General features: G+C 29.0%; 1 protein-coding gene across 2 annotated transcripts in view; it reads right to left on the bottom strand.

The window, feature by feature from the left end:
* LOC126740792 (zinc finger protein castor homolog 1-like) overlaps positions 1 to 21544 on the bottom strand; it is an 86316-nt gene extending 64772 nt beyond the window's left edge. For both annotated transcript variants that reach the window (XM_050446967.1, XM_050446966.1), the window contains exon 1: positions 21197 to 21544. The gene's annotated coding sequence lies outside the window, so the exon portion shown is untranslated. The remainder of the gene's footprint in view (positions 1 to 21196) is intronic.
* Between the last annotated feature and the right edge of the window lie 585 nt (positions 21545 to 22129).

Genomic DNA, 22129 nt, shown 5'->3' with positions numbered 1-22129 from the left:
TCAGAGCCTAGAATGAATCACTAAAATATATTAATAGTTTACTGACTGGTCAATAGATAGCCACCACCTAAAATTAATAAACTTCCGTCAACCTAATGAATCCATAATTTTAGTATTATATAATTATTTAAATGATTTGAAGTACTTAAAATTTGTACTAACGTAAACTCATTCTTTATTAAAGTTGTATTCGAAGACATAAGAAAAAATGCACTACTTCGCGCCCACGTTTCCGTTTTTAACACACATAATTTTCCAACAAATAACAGTAACTGAAAAAAACGGCAGAATTTTTCTCTAATGCCCGCTGAGCGAAAAGTCTAAGCGAAATCATGAAAGCAGCAATTCCCAACGTGAAAAAAAAACGTTCTCACAGTCCGCCGAGATACAACATCTATTAGGAACAATGTAGCAATTTCAAAATCTAAAAAAAATCATAACAGCAATATTAAAACATATAAGGCATAAAATCGGCCGTTTGCAGCGATAAAGATACGCAACAAATCTTGCTCTTTTAAATCATATTTTCAATAAAAGCACGTTTTTCAATTGCCTTAATGTTCTTATTAATGTTCTATAGGAGAGGCACTACTTTTAAAGGAGTTTTTGGAATGTTTGGTTGAGATGTGATCTTTTGTATACATTCATGTGAATCTACGTTATAGAATGGGATATCTGTATGTAAAACCAAATGCAATAAAACTTAAATAATTATTCTAATTACCCGTATCCGAAAGCGATACAATTACTTCCTACTATTAATCGCCTTTAATGTTAACCCGTTTAACCAGTAATTTTAGTGAAATATTACTTATAAATGATTTAAAATCAATGAAACTAAACGTTGCCTTATTAGTTTAATCTACGATATATAAAAAACGAGGATCTATTTATCTATCTAATAAATGTCTTATATAAAATTATTAAGTATAAACAAATATATACACTATTTCATTAGTGCAGATCGCCTGAATGCACGAAAGATAACAGAAGCTTTGGAAAAAAACACAATGTTACAACATAATGATTTAACTTAAGAGCGGTATATTTTTGAGGTTTACTACTTTAATAACCAGTAGCAAATATTTGATTCTATGTTGAATTTTGTGAAACATGCCGTCAAATCCTTACTTAAATACGATACTTTGTTAAGTTTAGCGCAATTAAAAAAGATAACTATTAATTACCGCTTTATTGGAGATGAGATTTAAGGCCGGGAAAATCTTTGAAGTTTTGAAAACATGACGACATATAAAGAATTTAAAAACAAATAATAATTAAATATATTAGGAAGGTTTTAGAAATAAAAAAGATAAAAGATGTAAGTAAACTTAAAAAGTAGAGATTAAAAGAAAATAAATTTCAATATTTATTAATTATCCTGTGAAGAATACAACTTTTTAATGTACTTATTGGATATTCCATCTATTACTGGCTTGTTTAACTTTTCATCACCTCGACGCTTAACGTATTCCAGTATTTTAAAGTATTAAGCTGTTTTTATTTTTACCAAATAAAATTTCTATGCTCATAAATATATCGCTAATAGGTTTATTTTAAATAGGCTTTTCTCCTGATTATCATCCTAAAATTTTATGAAATTATAGCAAGTATTTTAAAAGGTAAAAAGAAGCATGGTTTTCAGAGGTGTATAACTTGGAAAGGGACTATAAGAACAGAAAAAGTTATTAAGAAACAAAAAACAAAATAGTAATTTCATTAAACTTGTTTTGCAAATTATCCAAATTCGGAAAATGACCAATATATTCTGGCTAACACCACCCTGTATATAAAACTTATAACTCACAGTCGCATTAAAAGTTATTTAAACCATTTACTATGATAGAAATTAAATTAAAAAAAACTTTAATAAATGATGTAAATGCAATATGTAATTATTACAAGCATAACATAAATGGATACTATACTCTACTACTCATATTTTCCTTAAACTTTAACTAAAGCATACAAAATCAATATTTTGACATTTGCAACATTATTTTTTATTTTATATATTTGCTCTAAATATAGCTTATAATTACTTCGTGTGTGACTTTTCAGAAGTTATATTCTCATAGAATTTATACTTATCTTTTATCTATAATTCTTATTTTTTTTTAGAATATTTTGGGTTTTTCTTTACTGTACAAATTTAATATTATTGATATTATAATTATAGTCTTTTTCATGATATTTTTAAAGAGAAGTAAGTAGACTGACCATACATAAATTCTTAAGAAGACTGATAATACTCAAACCTCTCCTTTAATTTCTTCTTTTTTTCCCATATTTTACAAATCTCCATTTAGTTCTAGATACCTTAAAATATATGCGTTCCGTAAGGTATTTGTAGATTCTTGTAAATAAATAGGTGTTTTGTCGATTAAATAAAATATTGGAAATTTATATCGTAGATAGCATATACTAATTTATAGCTATAGTGTTATTTAACATTTAAATATATGTTCATTTATTTTTTTGTCGTTTGCTTTATATTTTTAAATATATTATGCTATTTTTGTGTTTTTATATTTTTAGTGTCTTTTACTTTTACAGATTTTTTATTGCTCCAGTTTTTCTTATTGAGAAATTTATAAATATAATAGCACCACTTCTAAAGTATATTGAGCCAAGGCAATACAATAATACAAAGCATTTTTAAGACACTTATCTTCGGTTTTGGCAAATTGCCTCTTGTCAAGTGATATTTCGTGTTAGTTTTCTACTAAACCAGATTCGTTAAGCCAGTTTAAACGATTTATTTCAACAATCGATATCGCCCGGTGCGATCTATTAAATCCACCTAATGGTATTCCACTTATCTTGCAATAATTTAAATAATCTAAAAGTAGACTACCACAGCGTAATAACAAATAGGTAAATCGGTCGAGCATTTAACATTATGTATAATATTATTGTTATAGCTTCCAGGAATCGAGCAGCGTTCGATAGTATATCTTTGCAAAAATGTTGTTCCTATTAAATAATGTCGTAAAATCGTTAAAATATGTAAAGGGTGTGGAAGGAAAAATTAATTTGTTTACATAATTATTATATTGAAAACTAACTTGATTTAAACTAGATAAAATACAAGCACACATGCCCTACTAGGAAGTTTCTTGGTTTTTTGTTTTTTCATCGTTTACGGACAGCAGAAAATTGAACAGATTTACGAGTCGGCAGCAGTAAAATTTTACAATAATTAGAAGGCGAGGATGAGAGACTGTAAATTTTAAACTCAATAAACTTGGAAAATCCTAGAGTAAATTAGCCGAAGGAAAATTATAGGTGTATGTATAATATGTTTTATCGCTGAGGTGTAAATTTCCTCTGATAAAGCAGATGTAAGCTGGATACATGTGCCGAGCGTAATTTAATTACCTTATAATTAGACAGTTCAAATACTACTGAATTTATTATGGTGTTTGAGGTTAATTATGGTAAATTAAAGAACCTAAAAACTAAAAAGTTAACAATCTACATAAATAGGTTTAAATTGTAATAATTTTTTAATTAATTATGCAATATAATTAAATCATAAAAACAAAAATGAATGTATTACATTATATTTATGGTAATTAATAAAGTGTTGCCAACTTCTGGTGAAATTAAAACGGTCATTGCAAAAAAAAGCGTGAGCAGGCACAATAATTTCAAGTTAATTTTACCAGAGAAACCCGATCTTCGAAAACCCAATCAAGAAACGACTTTTTCCCTGTTTTTTATTGACTTAGCGGATCCTCCGTCTTTTGTCCGACAAGACCCAGAACCGTCGAAAAGAATTTTAAAAGAGGTAAACGACATAAGATAGCACCTTTTTATGGTAAAAAATGCATTAATTTCTTGTTTTTATTGGACTAAATTTAAGGCAAGACGCCCGTAAAGTAAGTTATAAAATCGATTTAACGATCGAAAAGTGTCTCAGGTCGAATACAAAATAATCTTTTTGGGAATGCTCGATTTCGAATGGTATTAATAGGGTCTCAAGGGGCTTATCGTCAAGATATACAGGGTGTTTCGGAGACTTTTTTATTGCCCATTACAGTCGTGCTTATAATTGCCTTGCACCGAGAATTAACAGAAGCCAAAACAAGACTATTAAAATTGCGTTCTATTATATAAAAATATTTGAAAAGGAATTAATTATAATGCATGTAGGTCGTTGGCTCGATAGGTTTAATCATTAGCGGTCATCTATATTTCGCAATTTGGTAAAACGAGACCAGTTCCTGACGAATCATAATTTCAATAAAATTTGGAACAAAATCAGTTTTAATGATCTCCCTAAAACAACATTAGCATGTCTAGTTTTTTACTGAATTTTTTTGTCAGCCCGGACGTCAGAAATCTTGAACTTGATTTTGAAATGTTAGATTTTTTTTAATGAATAAATTAGAACCAATTCCGGTTTTAAATTAAAATATCGCCGTAATATAGCTTATAAATATTTAAAACATAAATATATTAATAAATTAGTCCTGCCAACAAACACTTGATATTTGATTTATCGCTTGTTTTTCTTTAATATGGAGTAGGTAAAAATTTAATTTAAATATTGATTGATAAAATCATATTAAAATTTGTTTTTAACTAGTTATATATTGATTTTTTCAAATATAGGTAAATCACTTTACAATTTAATTTTGATTTTATTTACAAAGCGACTTTTTAAATAGAACATTTTTCAAAAGCCAATTGGCTAGACAGGAAAATGTGGGCTAATGAATAATTCTTTCCTGTTTTTTATTTTCAAAATGTAATTTCCATTGATGATTTCCTAAACTTTTTATTACTTTTTTTATTGATATTTTAAATTTGTAATAGAAAATTAAATAGTGCAACGCCGTCCGACTCCTCGTTTTGTGGTTGTCTTCTTAATACAAAATTAACACCAGTTTTGACCTTTAAGGTATCATCAGGCGAAGAAACTGATACATGAAATTGTCATATTTAACAAACTATAACCATTGGCATGTCCTTAAGCATCACGATTTTTAAAGTGGCCATGACTGATAAAAAAGCTGTTACCCATCTTGTTTTTGTTCGCATAATAGTTTGCTAGTCTGATAATAAAAAAACAGCAAATATTAATTACATCCTAAATAAGACCGATCGATCGCTTATTTAAGCAACCCAGCTCTCGCTTATTAACGCTTTTACGCTGATGGGCACTATTTCGCCCTTAGAATAAGTAATCTACCTCAAAGGCGGATGAACCACAACATTTGTCAACGGCAGAAGGACGTATGTAGGTGGCAAAGGACTACAGCTACATTAAAGATCCTACGGGATAGATTTCCCAGTAGAAATCATGTATGGCAATGCTCAGAACCAAATATTATGATTCCGGAGTAAGTCTCCCGTTCGGATCTCGAGGGCAGACAGTTATGAACTACCGTAAAAAAGAAGCAGTACAATCAAAATGTATTAATATATGCACTTGGAATGTAAAACTATGACAAAAAAAAGAAAAAATAGACAACACCATCCAAGAAAAGAGCATGAGTATCGACCTAATGGGAATAAGCGAGATGAGATGACGACGAGGAGTACAAAGTATAAAATAAAGAACTCACAGTATTTTATTCGGAAACATGAAGTTAGGATAATAGTTGTAAGACATATTAACCGATGCGACAGAGCAATGCTCCTCCGAGTAAAAGCTCATGTAAGTATCTGTAAATATAAACATAGTCCAAATATACGCCTCTACTGCGTACAAAGGAGAGGAAGTCAAAATAGAAATAGAATAGAAGGCATAATACAACGACTCCCAAACCATGAAATAAATATCATAATGAGCGATTTTAATGCAAATTGGAAGTGGGGTTGAAGAGAAGTTGAAGTTTTCATTCGGCGGTTTAAATTAGGACAAAAAAATAATAGAGACATGCTTAACACATTCGAAGAAAACAACGAGTTAGTAGTATTAAGAAAAGAGATATACATGTAAATCGCTAGCTGATAGACCTAGTAACATTATCCGTAACAAAACTGACTATATGTGAGTTAACAGGAGGTTCAGAAATTGCTTTAATTCAGTTAAACTTATCCTTGACATTGAATAGATCGTATATCTCTAGAAGGAGTTATAAGAGTGAAACTAAAGAGATAAATGACAAGCAGACTAAGATTAATGAACTTACCAAGATAATAAATTCAACAAAGAAAGAATTTTCAAAAGTGAAAGACTTAATTGAAGTTTTAAAACTAATGGAACAAAGAAGAATACATAAAGTAATGAAGAATAAGATTTAGACACAGATTAAGAAGAAGATTAGAGAAGCCAAAGAACAAGAAGCAGCAGAGAGATGCGTAGAAATAGAAATATTGCCAGCCAGACATAAGAGCTTTAACCTACATAAAAAAATTGAAGAGGTAAATAGACCTGTAAAAAGCGTCAAGTTATGAAGATCATAGACACAAATAGAAAAATTATCATTAACAAACATGATATTGAAGCCAGGTGAAAGTCATACTTGGAAAAGCGTTTTGAGGATCAAAGACCGGAGATCGCACATTCATTATAGGAACAAGCTACAGATCTACCCATAGTAATCCATGACGTAAAAATAGCAATAAAACAAATGAAAAAGAAAGCAGTGAGACCAGACAAAGTAGAGGGTGAATTTATGAAGCTGTTGGATGATGAATGATGATGATGACGTTAATGGATGATGAAGGAATAGCCTGGGTTACCGACTTTTTCAAAAGTCTATAACTCTATATGGAAATATCCCAGAAAAATGGCAATCAGAATTTATAGCGTTGCCTAAAACATCTGGAATCAAGAAGTGAGAGGAATATGGGACCATCAGTCTGATGAGTCATATGCTGAAATTGTTTTTGAAAACCATCTACAAAAGAACATACAACAAATGCAAAGTCAGAAATAAAGAGGTTGTCCTCTTTGAAGTCCTAATCCAGAGATGCAGAGACGTTAACGTGATGGTAACGCATGTCTAATCGATTAGGAAAAAGCATTTGATCACATTCAACTTCATTAAAAAATGAATATCCTGAAAAAGTCCGGCTTGGATGATAAAGATATCAGATTTATTTCAAATCTCTATTGGAATCAGACAGCATGCTGAAAGCTTGATGGAAATCGAATAGAAGAGGTGAAAATATAACATGGGGTCAGGCAGCGAGGTGTCCTCTGGCTTTCGATATTTATCTTATATTTCAAAAATTTTCAACGAAGCTCTTAACGGGGTAAAAGAAATTTACTCCGGGCTTGGTTTGAGAAAACTCAGTAGAACCGCTTTGAGCTATTAAAAAAAGCCAACCTCCACGACGGATGAAGAAAAACTCTGATAATGTTTAAGAATGTACTGCTCTATAGTGGAAATCAATATACCTCGTTAATTAGGCAGTTTCTTGACGTTACATTTAAAGTTTTTTAGAGATTTTTTCTTTGGGATTAAAGGGGAAATGCCACCATAACTTTTATGTTATTATATGAAAGAACCGAGGCTATTAATCTGCCAAAACTGGGTGGTAATAATAGATCAAAAGAACCTACTATATATGAAACATTATTATCAAAACTGAAATCATATGCAAAACAAACCGTAGGCGAATCACAAAAGCGGTAACTGTGTACAATTGAGCTTTAAAATTAAAAACGCAACAAAAAGGGTGATAAAACCCATTAAAAGCATAAAAGGGGGATCCCGCGCTTATATGTAGGGGTCAAAATCGTATTTTTAGGGTTGTTACGTTGCACAGATGTGCCGTATGCAAATCACGAGCCCTTCTTATAATAAAAATTTGAATATTTTAAAAAGTACGCTGATTTAGGGTTGATCAGACAAGTTTTCCAGAGGATTCGCGCGAGCTTGTCGGGGTGTTAAATTTGCTGGCTGACTACTCTATAAATCCGGTTTTTTCTTTTACAAAAAATATATGATTTTGGTTTTGTGTCATGAATGAATGGCGTGGATAACTGGTTTTAAGTGATATAGTACTATTTTTTATTTTACTAATTAAAAACCTTTGTAACTTTAGAAAATAAATTTAAGTCCTAGATATATCATTTAAAAAAAAATCAACGTATATTTTTTAAATAACTTTACTACCAATGTAATTTTTTTTTAATTTGCATTTTTGGACGTACAAAGAAAAAAAATCAATTTTTACCAATGGCGTTCATACGGGATTTATTGTAAATATTATTTGATAAAAAAAGTACACCACTGCATTTTTCTAAAATATCAGAGTTTTTTATTTATATATCTTATTTGTTAAGTATAATTGTTTCATACACGTTAATGCATTTACTATATTTTTCTAGATGTCTTTGCGTATGATATTCCAATAATACACTATAAGATTTATACATGTATAAAAAGTATAACGTATCCTTCATAGTGGCGTATATGTGATATCGGGGACATATTTGAAGTGTTGTCATCAAGTGTAGACTAGCTAAGGAAATCCCTTAGTCAATTTTTTAAAATGCCAAAATTTTCTCCCTTGTGTCGTATATGATATGAACAGAATCGTATATAATTTACATATATTATACAGTTTAATAAATATATCAATATTTTCAATTTAAAAACTGTATTTTTAAACCTAGATAATAAAGTTTCCTAGAACCAAAAAAAACTTAAATTTTTTTAAAACTTAATGACTTGCCTTAAAAAACTAAATTTCCACTTATTTGCGATAAGAAATAGCATAATAACTGCAATTTCAATTGACTATTTTTTAAAAAATATCTAAGAAATATTAATCTATGAAGAAGAATAATTGACTAAACACCAAGAACTAGTTATTTTATGTTGAAAACTATCATCAGATTTATAATATTTAACCGTTAAAAGTTATCCAAAATTACATTCTTAAAGTAATTCATAAAAAAATATACCCCTTACTTTCAAGAAATAAAATAAGGTTTTTTCACGTTTTACACGAAAACCTTAAGATTATGTGAGAAAAGTATAGATACAAAAACTATAGATTTATTTATCACTTATAATTCTCTTAAAAAACATTTTTTTCCAGGAAATTATTTTCTGCAAAAAAACTTTTTTTTCATTAACCCTACTCTTAACCCCCCACCCACGCTACACAACTTACCAGTAAGAAATTGTTTTCAAAAATCATTGTTTTCTAAAATAATACGCAAGAATAACAGGTGGTTTCGTCGGTAATATTTATTCTAATAACACAGTTTGTTTATTAAAATTTAATATAATTATTTATTTGTATATTAATAAGTATTTAATAAAAAAACGGTGATTTTTCAAAATAATTTCTTTCTGGGCAAATGTTGGGGATGGGTGGGGGGGATAAGGGTTGTGTTGGTGAAAAACAATGTATTTACAGAAAATATATGTATATTCAATATTTAATTTAATAAGATTTAATTATGTTATTTGAATTTGATATAATTTTATATCTAAATATTTAGTACAAAAGCAACGTTATTAGATTGGATAATATGGACGAAAAACAGTGATTTCTTAGAAGAATTTTATTAAATATTTGAGGTGCAGTAATCGAGCTTAAAATCTAGATATGTAAATCCCGTATTAATTTTTTAAATGCCGAAATTTTCTCCCTTACATAATCGTATATGATATACGTACATTCTATAGTTTAATAAATATACCTTGATCACATACAGTTGATCAATGTACCAACGCTAAAAATTAATTAAAAAATCGTTGAATAAATATATATGATTTTGCTTTGCTCTCTTTGAACGGATGAAACAGAAAATGCACTCATTTTGATATGATAGATTTAAAATCATCTAAGTTATGTATCCTCAGTGAATAATGGATTTCATAATGATAAATAAATAATGGATCATTTTTGATAATTAATTTTATGAATTTTGTTTATAGAATTATATGAAGTGTGTTCGAGTTCTTATTTTATTTCGAGAAGTTTATTTTACATTTTTTTTCCAAAATGTGTTTAAGAAAATACGTATTTGTACCATTATATACGGGTGTTGAAAATCACATATTAGTATAATAAGCTACATTAAATCTAATAAAATGCTAGTAAATTAAGATCTAATTAAAGTAATTATATAAATTTATTTGCATTTACTACCTTTTTCTGTAAAACTAGATTTATTTTCAATAAAGCAAAAATAATAAATAAAATGTATTTTATAAAAGCAACACTAAAATCTCTTCCTTTTACTCATTTAAAGTAAATTAGTTTAAATAAAATAACCATTTTTGTCGGTCGATAAGAGAAAACATGTAATATTATCACACCCACCAATAAGTTGTTTATATAAATAAGGAAGTTTACTATCGCAGTAAAAATTTAACAAAAACTGTATGTTTTGTTTTATTTTAAAATCATCAAATTATTTTAAAATTTTAAAAGTTTGTTCATAATTCCTATTTTCAAAACGTGTTAAGTTAATGCAAATTTAGTAACATTAATTAATTACCCGATTCAGATCCTGAAATTTGTAAATCCGAAAAATCTTATCAATAAACTATTTATAAACGATAAACGAGTAACTATTTATACAAATACATCTTAAACTCCAAGATGTAAATTATTAACTACAAAGTTCATTTTAATCGCAATGATTTCCTTTGTTGACACTGTTCTCGTGTTGACCAGTTTTCAACGCAAGCAAAAAAAATCGGAAAGATACGAATGGCGGTATACGGTGCCTAACTATGACCACTTGGTATAGACATACACACACAACATATACACACCCACACAGAAAGTAGTTTGCTCTGTATTTCTAGTAATTTCTGGGACATTTTAATGTATGTTCGACTGTTGTGAAATATTCAATGGCGATACGAAGTTATACGTTTTCATTAGAAACTGTATCATAAACTTAAATTTATTTGTCACTATATTACGTGAAAATATATTAGACGCGAGTCCTTTATGTACTCGTTTCAGGTTTTTTTGCTCTTGATTTAGAATCAGAATTACAAAAAAGGAAACAACATTTTAACGGTTAAAAAATTAAAAACATATTATTGTCCTAAATTATAACGCCGATTGCAAAATCTGTGAACCGGCAAATAATTAAAGTTTCTGCAAACGTTGCGTCTTCGGAATTTTGTCGAAATTGCAACTTTCTTCGATTGTTTTTTTATCGAACCTACACGGCATACCTGATGGCTGCAAATACAGTCACATACATTGAAGATACATTGAAACTAAAATATTTATATATTAACCGCATATTGAATTTATAATTAGTTAGATTATAATAGCATACACCATCCAACACCGCATATATTATGCCTTAGTGGGGTCACACAGAATGGATTAACAAGCTGGAGTGGTATTAGTTGCAAGGCATTTAGAAACAATTCAGAATTTTTATTTATAATATGGAATATTATAGGTCTTTTGTACAAAGAACGATAGATAATAAACAAATAAGATTTCATAGTAAGTTAATATGTTTTATCTTTATGTTATATTTCTAATTAAATTTTGCTTTTATTTAATATTATTTTTTTACATTCAATATTTTTATTATATATAATATATTTTATTATAAGTACTAATATAATAAAAAAAATTATCTGTATTTTCTCTTACTCTGATCGTCAATATTTTCATAGGTTAATTAAAATAATCATTTTTTACGAAAATGGTCCCAAACTGGTCTTTGGCCTTCAGTGGGATTTTGTTTATTCTATTTTTCAGATTAGCCTCTGCTTCTAGCATTGAAATAAAAACTTCCGTATAGTATGCAATACTTTTATTACTTAACCCACAAATAGATATATAAGATATTTTTAACATGTTATAATAATAATAATAATAATAATAATAATAATAATAATAAAAATAATAATAAATATTTTTTTATTAGAACCAAAATACAAAAGTCAGACCAAAAACTCAAATTCAAGCAAAATAAACAACAAACTAATTGAAAATTAACCTCAATAAATTGCAACGTTAGCAGATAGTTCTTAAATTTTGTCTTATAGACATTAATAATTGGTAAATTTAACAGATTAACTGGTAATTCATTGTATACTACTGCTGCCTTATATAAAGATTTTTAAAATTTATCACTCGGATAAAGTGGAATCGTTAACGTGTTAGGAATTCTAACATTTAAATTATGAATAAATTTACGTCTTTCTTGAAGGGTGATAAAGAGACGAATCATTAATAATTTGTATTATTAAAACATTAAAATGCAACACTTTTGAAAATCCATTCCAAGCCACCCAATATCTCGATATAAGTTAGATATATAATGGAACTTTCTTAAACCATACACAAAAAGTAGACAAGCATTTTGAACTTTTTTAATTTGTAATTTACTTTTAACCCTTACGCTCCCGAGTCTACTTTTTTTAGAATTTTGAGACAAAACTTTACGCCAATGCTTATTATAACCTTCAGAAAAAAAAATCACATTTGATAAGATTTTAGGGACTCTCACGATTGTGTTGGATAGGAGTCAAAATGATACTGGCACAAATGTGAAAAAAACAAAAAATATATTGAAAATGTTTATTTCTACGAAAATACACTACTTAACATGAAATGTTTTGAAGGTTTCAATTTTGGTTTTTTTGTAAACATAAGTAAACATTACACTTAATACATTTGATTCTTGATCTACTTTGACAGGATTTCAGGCGACAAGTGTTGCGATTTTTTTGATCCTCATGTACTGGCCAATGATCAAACCCATCGAATCTTTTATCTTCACAAGGTAGAGGTATATATCTTACCTTCTTGGCAGAAGGTTCTTCATTTTCATCCGTTTGAGCGTGTTCATAGTTTAGATTTCTTTTTTTTTGTTCCACAAACCATAAATTCTCCTAATGCTAGTCGAAACTGCAAAAAATCTAAGATTTGCTTTGAGCTATATCCATTTTTTTTACAGTCATTTCGATATTCCATCCAGCTATTTACAATAGCTATGTCAAATAAGTGTAGAATGGTTTTAAATGTCCATTTTCGGGTTTTAAAGTATGTTCAATAAGCCTCAGTCATTTGATCACAAATATGAACTCCGCCCATCTTTTCATTATAAACTTTAATTACATTTGGACAGGGTACTTCTATATGTTTTTTTTGTGTTTTTATCCTATCTATGAACAGTTTTTACTGGTTTTATTCCAAAAGCCGTAAATGCCATGACGACTGATATGTTATCTTTCCATTTTGTCAAACATACTTTCGTATCATTTTTTACGTGCACTTCTGCGTCGCCTCTTTTCATAGTAGCATCTTTTTGAAATACACATCCTTTTACTCTGTTTGTCATTATGGTTCCCGTTCCTTCCATTTTTAATTCTTTTAATTTTTCAAATAATGGTATTGTGGAAAACTATCGGTCAAAAAAAATAAAGCTTCCAGGTGGCAAGGTTTGTATTAAACGAAGAATAACTGATGGCCCTAAACCAAGTTGTTTATCTGGCAATGGCGTCAAGGAATCCTGGTATATTTCGAAGTCCAATATTGTACCACAAGACTTTGTAATGACAAAATTTTTAAGTCCAACCGGCCTTGGTATATTTTTGACAAATTGACGTATAGGACATCGTCCTAAAAAGGGTATCATTTGCTCATCAATTGAAAAACAACCATTCTCTGGCCTGTGAATTTCAAGACATCTTTGTCGAACTCGGTCTATCATTGGTTAAACTTTCCAGAAATGATTCTTCTTTTTGATATCATCCGATACTGATAGATTATCGACTACGTGAAAATTCGTTCGAAGTTTATAAAACCTGTCACGCGCCATAACATTAGCTATGAGAGGTAATCGATATTTGATACTTCAGTAAAGGTGGATTCTAGGAAACTTAAAACATCCCATAATTGCATGCATACCAAAAAATTGCCTAATTTCTTTATCAGTCAATTTTGAAGTGATTTCCCTACCATGTTGTTGCAAGTAATACTGAGAAGTTAACGCTGCTCTCATTCCAAAAAACTCATCATTGAACGATCTACTAAAATAACCCCATGGACTCAAAACTGGCTCAGGTTCATGGTTATCAAACATAGTAGGGATTTCTTTGCCTTCAAATAGCTGCTTTAACCATGTTGGAGCAGAAGAAACTATTAAAAAACGGTACCGAATTTTTTTTGTATTGGTTGGCTCCCAGCCGTTACAATTGTGATACAGCGACATAGTACGCACTTCTAAAAATGGCCGCAAAATATTTTGAAATATTTTTGAGCTTATTAGGGAAAACATTGCATTACTTAAATAATTTGACATTAAAAACACGGTTTAAATTAATTTTAGTTAAAACTTACCGTTATTTGCCATCACAAGTCACAAAAATTCGAAAAAACAAAAAAAAAAACGGTAATTCATGCTCCTCTGTCGAAGTCAAAATGGCTACTAAATCCAGCCCGTGCGTTAAAAGCATAAAGAGGTGTCTTGCACAATCGTGTCGTATCGTTTTGGACAGTTAAAATATCATTTTGATGTTTATATCCCATGTTAATAAGACTCACACAATTTTGACATGCTGGAACGTCCATCCATAAACCGAATCACAGTTATTAAGTTGTGATACTACAAGAGATTCAAAAAAGATTCAGATTCTTTAAATCATAATTGATCATTCAAAATAATTCCCAAATTTTTAACAGACTCAACATATGCCACTTTTGTATTATAAATATATATTTTTTTTGGATTTATATTTCCAAAGATCATGAGTTGAGACTCAAGTGGATTCATTTTTAAATTATGGCATTTTGATAAAGTAGTAAGCATTTTTAAATCTTACTTAATGTAGAATTGAGCCTCCCTGTAATCCTATGCCTCGAAACTACTTCTTTATATATCAGATGTATCAAGTATTACGTAATTAATCTGAATATCTATTATATGGGAATATGCGCTGTTAAATAAGATTGCAAAAGAACAAAAGAATCATTGTTAAATCCGTAATATTTGAGTTTAGCCAATAACAAATTATGATGGATAATGTCGAACGCCTTACAAAAATCTACTAGTACCAGAATATTATTCATATTCTTATCTCAAGCTCTAACTAAGTGATCTGTAACATTAGACAATGCGATTGAAGTATTAAAATTTTTCCTAAAGTCGCTCTGTATCATAGGAATTAAACCATTCAGTGGACAATATCCATATATTTGGGTCTAAAGTGAATGCTGAAAAGTTTTAGAAATTGCAGGTAAAATACTTAATATACGCAGATCATTAAATGTGGATAAAATAACTTTTGAAAAAAGCTTACCAATTAATATTTTTTATTGGTCTGGAAAATAGCTTGACTTAATGCAACAGTTTATAATGTACGTAAATTAAAAAAATATTAATAAAAGGACTATATTACCTTAACATGAATGGCAAAATATAATCAGCATCCACGCCATTTGTTTTTAAATTATTTAAAATGGAGTTAACCTCTTCTATTTACATCAGTTAATCGAAATAAAACTCAGTTATTATCATTATATGTATTACTTTGAGAATAAGAACTAAAGAACTGACTAATATTCTTTGGATCTAAAAGAAAAGTTAGCAATATATTAGTTTTATATTCAATTATATGACAAAACACCTTAAATTCCTTTATTATTAGTATACTATTAGTACAGCAAATGTGCATAGTTTCAGCTCTATAACTATATTTTATAAGTAGTAGAGCCAGTAGCAGAAGTAGTATTTGCTTAACGTATGTGACTTTGTGGTTTTTTTATATTTAAGTCATCTGCAACGTTACCTGCTAGAAATACGATATAATGTAAAATAATTTCAATTTAATGCTATATATAGACTTGTTGTTACATAGCTAAACAGGAAGTAAAACCACTAAAAACCTAAAGAATAATATTGCCTAAATTAATTATCAAAGTAGACAAATCTGGTTTAAATGTTTCAAGTTAAATGCCTGCTACAGCAAACCTTTACAAAACGAATAAGATATTCTGATTTAAATCTACAGTGTATTACATGTTTTATAGACATAAACTAAATCACATGTATAACGTAAAGTAAAATTTGGTGCAGGTACGAACATTACTTAAAAAAATATTGAAATCTATAAACTTGAATTTCAATTTCCTCTTCTTGACTCTTCAACTCGATTACAGGTAAGAAAATGACGTGCAAAGAATGCATTAACCATTTTTCATCGCTTTAATATTAGCGACTACCTTAGGCTGAATATGTAGACTGTAAAATGAAAGTAAACTTATTGAATACTTAAAAAATTTATTACTTATCTTATTATTTATTAATTACTACAATTTTTATCGATTTGTTTTATAAAAAAAACAAAACGCATGCAAGTTTCTTCTTAGACCTTCCATCCTAAATAACTTATTATGCATAACTTAAATGGCCATGACTCTGAGTTTTATCAGTTGCTTAAAGTATTCGCCAAAACTAATAATATCAAATATAAAAATTACATTTAATTATGAACAGATTCACAATAAGCAACTTAGTGGCATAAACAATTTAAATTACGATTCTACAAAATAGTTACACGTATGTATTTATTGAGAATAGTTCCTGCAAACGTTAAATATACATTATTATTCATAATCCGTTAACTTAAAATGTCTTGGCAGCTTGTCTAAGGATATTCTATAAAAGTTACTAAATTTATATTGAGTTATTTCAAACCTTAAACAGATCGTTAGGTGACGTAAAATTAAATATACTCAAAATCTGTTCGACAAGAATTTCTTCATAGCGTAAGTCTATGAAGCGTTTATGTGTATGGATCATTGCACCATGCTGTTAAATCATTTCTTACGCATTTATGAATTTCGCGCATGGCAAATCAATTTGCTTTTTGATTTAAATAAGCGTTAAGGCGGCGTAATGTGATTTTTGCCTAAAAGTTATATTTTTCAGTAAAATATTTAGAATTTCAATTAGTGCATGTTCTTAATAAATTTTCATGTGTGCTTCTAGCATTCTTACGAATATACAATGTTGTGCTTATTCCTTTAAACAACAGATACCGTTATGTATCTGTTCAGCGCCAATACCTTATTATTGGCTTCGTTACATTACATCTAGTGATACTTTTCCCTTCCTCGTTATCCTACATATCTGGTCCATGTTGACAAGCGCTTATTTATTAATAAGCAATTTAAAGCGCGGGTGCCAAACCCAAATTTTTCTATATAGAATTTTTAAACGAAAGTTGGTACCCAATATACTTGTTTTTTTGACTAATCGTTCGCATGTAGAAAGTTTCTTAGATCTTATAATAGATAATCGGGAAGTTAATTATTATGGCAATGATTTGAATTTTATTGGGTATATATAAAAAAATTAGGTTTCGACATAGAACCTCTAATACACCCGCATATGTGTGTTAGTTAGTTGCGTGGTATTTAAGATTTGATATTGTCAATCAAATATTGAAATGTTTTGTTATTGTTGCGTGATTTGTACATGTAAATTTATAATAAAGGTTATTGTGGTACGGTTATTGGTTAATAACATCCGGATAGTTAAGAAATCTAAACTAAATTAAAAATTATATACGTGCTATCATTGATCAGACACACATACGCTCCACACAAAACATGAAAATAAAGAAAAAAATTAATGATTGAAAATAGTTTGTTCTATACCACACAAGCTAGTGCCTGTACCATCAATCATAAAACGGTGTTTTAAATTTGAATAAAAGAAACTCCAAGACGAGAGCCATCGGGTCATTTATCTCTGTTCTTTTTTTCATCAACGTAATTGTTTGAAAATCGTTATTCGAAAAAAAAAACATGGCAGTTGCCGGCATTCCTCGATAATTTGAATAACATTATTTAGGAAGTTATATTGAGTTGGCCTATTATACCTAATTAGTACTATTCAGTTCGTTATTGTAAAATTGATTTAGCTGGAAACCGTTTCATAACCTCAATTAATTTTTGAAATGAAATTCGGGTTTTAAAATTCTTTTTCACAATCTGTTTATTAACTATGGATTCTGTTCATATAAAATGTCACAGTCATTGCTTGTCCTCAAGTTAGAGCCTTGGGTGTATTCTAAGAACATAAAATTTAAAATACTTATTAAGTTACACACCTTTAACAATAATTAGCATCCAATCACAAGAAAAATAATAAAATAAATAGTTCTCGCAGATATATATTAACTGTTTGCTTTAATTTAAATAAAACTGGTAATTTATCACTAAGTTCCACCTATTTGTTTACTGTTTATTACTTGGCTCTCGTAATATTTTTGTCTTTATCTGATTGCAACTAATACGTGTAGGTTAGCACTGGTGGATTATATCCTTTATGATAAAGAGCCGGATACTATTACTTCATTAAAAACATCCAAATAAATTTAAAAAAATCGAGAATACCTATAAGTTAAACAAGCATTTTTTTATTTCATGATCAAATATTCTCAAGAATAAATCATTATTTCATTATTCTCAATTATATCCCCGTTTTTTGCCGACCATCAAGGTAAAGTAACAATAATGGCGGTCGCGAACCATTGTTATGAGCTTCGCGACCCACTCGCCGAATTTAAATAAATCGAGAATTTATATGGTTTAGGGATTGGCACATTTCTCTTAAGAATACGAAGAATTACCATATTTCTTATGGGAATATTAATATAAAGTCTGCCACATGTACCGGTCAGGAGGAAGAAGGACGAGAACGAATAATACCGAACTCGTTACTATTCATCGCGGATGGTTACTTGCGCGGGATTCTGACAGCGAATTTGTCCACTTATATGAAAAGATTTGATACGGTTGACAGACGAGTTAATGTCAATCGATCTTTTCATGTCTTGACATTTTTTAGATAGTTAGTATATAGTAGTAAATTTAAGAAATCTATGGTTGTAAAAAATGACATTAATGTTATATTATTAAACCTTTGTTATACGTTATTTTTAGCATACTATATATGGAAACACAAGTTTTTACCACACATGTATGATGAATTATAAGGGATTCATAAATCATAAATTATTTAATCATTTACGTTAAAGTTAATCAAATTATTTTTAATGGAAAGGCAAATGCAGACAGATGTATATAAAATTAAATACAGTAGCAGTATAGGAATTTTAGAAGAATAGATTGTGCCATACTGTAGAAATATTTGCATAGGTCTAAATTCATATTTGTATAAATAGTTCCCAGAGTCACCGTAACCAGCTATCAAAAGAGCCAACCTCAAATTGGTTAAATATTTGGAAACGTTAGGTATTAGATAAGTTAGTAATCAATGGAAAATTTTGGGGTTAGTATTCTGCGGTTTAAGACCTCGAAATTCTTGCTGTGAGATATTTCAGTAGAAATAAATAATTATCTGTATTTTCGACTAGATCAATTTAGCATTCTACGCCAATACAGTAAGCAAAAAAAAGTAGCAGAAAAGAAAGAAAGCTTACAAGTATATGTTTGTCCAAACACATACCTGATGGCGACGTTTCGCTCAATTTATATATTCTTTAAACTAAAAAAAAAGAAGAAATATATACATGTATTACAAACAGCAAAGGAGATACACAAAGAGTATTAAAAATTAACTTAAAAATATTATCGTTATTATAAAATGTTAATTGATATATTATAGACTGTTATCTAAATAATTAAAATTATTACTACAACGCGACTTTATAAATACTCGATAATCACTAATAAATATAATGCTAAAAAATTCACAATTTTCTAATTTAACATTATTTTTATAAACGTCCATATAATCTGCTTTATAATACCCTCAACAATTTTTAGGTAGCCACATCTTATTAGTGTTTAGTAGTGTAGCCTTAGCGTATTGAGCGCGTTTTTTAGTTTCGTGGTATAATTCGACATTAGGTCTTAAGTTTTAAAATCTGTGGCCATCCTAACTAATTTTAGGGGTAAGTAGTAATGTTTTAAAAAAAACTAAAAAAAAAAAAGTTTATCAACAAAAATGTGAATATTTTAGCACTATATATTTATCTGTGATTTATATTATTCGTCACTTTATACTAGTCATTTTAACTGTTTAGATAAAATTTTACACGAACAAAAATATTTCTAAGTAACATACACATTTCTAATATATTTTTGCGTATCTCCTTTGATGTTTTTAACATATGTATGTAATTTTTTTCATTTTTAGCTTGAAAAAAGCACAAATTGGACTTTGAAACGTTGTCTAATTAAATAAATGTTTTTCTTTCTTGCGAACTACCATTTTTTGCTTACAATTAGATATGTGTATTGTCTTAAATTAAAAAGTAATTATGAAATACGTAAAGAGTATATGACAAATTCTGTTGGAATAGGATAAATGCCTAATACAATGAAGAATATAAGAAATTAATTTAATTCAAGCAGCACAAAAAAAATACAAAAAGTTTACTACGTACGTAAACCACAAATTAAATATCTATTAACAGTGTTAAAAAAAAGATGGCGCTGGCTGATTACAGCTTCGATTACCAGTTAATTTGTGCAGCACCCACAATTCATGATTTTTTTAATGCATATGTGTAATATTGATAAGCAAACAAAATCAGCGGTATTCTAATTCAAAAGACTTTAATATGTGAACTTTTATTACGAAAAAACCGATCTCTTTGGCGCCCAATGTAAGTTCTACTTTTTTAAATAAACGTTGAGTAATGTTAATATACTGAAATTATTAGCTGAAACATAAATGCATGTTCAGATGTTAAGGAATTTTATTGGGAAATTGTGTAATAGTCAGTTTATGTCAAGTAAAGATTTAAAATCATTTAATTAATAATAAGATTTTTTAAAAATTTTTTTCTCATAAAATTTGCTTTTTTAAAATAATAAATCAATAGCCAGGTACATTTTAATATTTTTAATATAAAAAAATATTTTTTTTAGATAGGTAGCTTTTACGAAATACTGAAAAAGTATTTCTTTTTTGGCAAATAACATAAAACTAATTCATAAGTATATAACAAATCTATAAATTTGAACAACAATAAATAACAATTTTTTTGGAAAAGCACTTTTGGCGCCCAACATAAAACCCATACATATAATATTAAAGAAAAGAAAAAGGCGTTTGCATTTTAGTAGGCAGATTTTTTTTAAATAATGTTTTTTAATAAAAGTAATATTGGCGTTCAACATGAAATTCATATGTAAATTAATGATGTGCTTAAAATAAGTAAGAAAAAATTCTGAATAGTCGTTAATTGTTTTAAGATGCTTATAATTTTTAGTTAAATCGTAAGTCATAATTAACTGAATTTACCTTTTTAGAACTCGGTCTTCACCATCCAACTATTTTTTCTTTTAAAATATCTTCACTCCAACTAATCCAAAGCAATAAGCAAAGTTCAATTAAGGCAAATAACTTCAAACGAACGTCCACACTAATTAATACGCAACACAGGGGTTGTCCAAAGAATAATAAAAATGCACAAATAATGTCACAAAGGTTCCAGTGGTCTATAAAATTAATGTAAAATCGGTGTCCAAAAATAAGGGTGGTAAAAAACAAAACAAACAAATTGCCAACCTCGTAGCACCTTACTACTTCATTTAGGACAGACCACCGACACGTACAGTCGAACAGGCGACGTCCGACTCACGTTTATTTCTTGACGTTTTCGGATTCTGTAAAATCAAGCGTGCGACGCGCCCGCCGTGCTCCCCCCACCACCACGCCCGTGCGGAATTTCTGTAAAATTGTATGTGATTCGCTAAGGGGCTGGCCTTTCGGGGGGTGGGGGGAGCGGTTATTTTCCGAGGTTTTGGCGTAGTTTCTGCGTTTTGCGTGCAGAATAGTTAAATAAAATCTGTTTTTTTTTTAACTGAGCTTGTGGGTATGATCCTAGTGAGTAGCAAGTGGCGACATCTTTTTGATTATTCATGGTTGATATTCTTTATAAAACAGCAGTATTTAGAGGATTAATATTTTCATATTGCAGACGTACATTTAGTCATAGTCTGATAGACATAGACACATATTCTGTCATATTTACCGCATTTCCATAGAAAAGTACGATTAGATGATGTCAAGTCGATCAAATCAATTCATTTTTATTTGCGTTTCTATCAGGGATTATTCTACTTAGACCTAGGGCTCCTTCTACTATCTATAAACATTAAAGAAAGACAAATTAAATTTCAAATAGAGAATTCTAATATTTTCAGTTGAAGTTTTCAGAATTTAATTATATTC

Source organism: Anthonomus grandis, chromosome 9, assembly GCF_022605725.1.
Source record: "Anthonomus grandis grandis chromosome 9, icAntGran1.3, whole genome shotgun sequence".
Lineage (NCBI taxonomy): Eukaryota > Metazoa > Arthropoda > Insecta > Coleoptera > Curculionidae > Anthonomus > Anthonomus grandis.
Note: the sequence above shows the minus strand (reverse complement) of the source record. Positions and strands in the feature narration are given on the sequence as shown.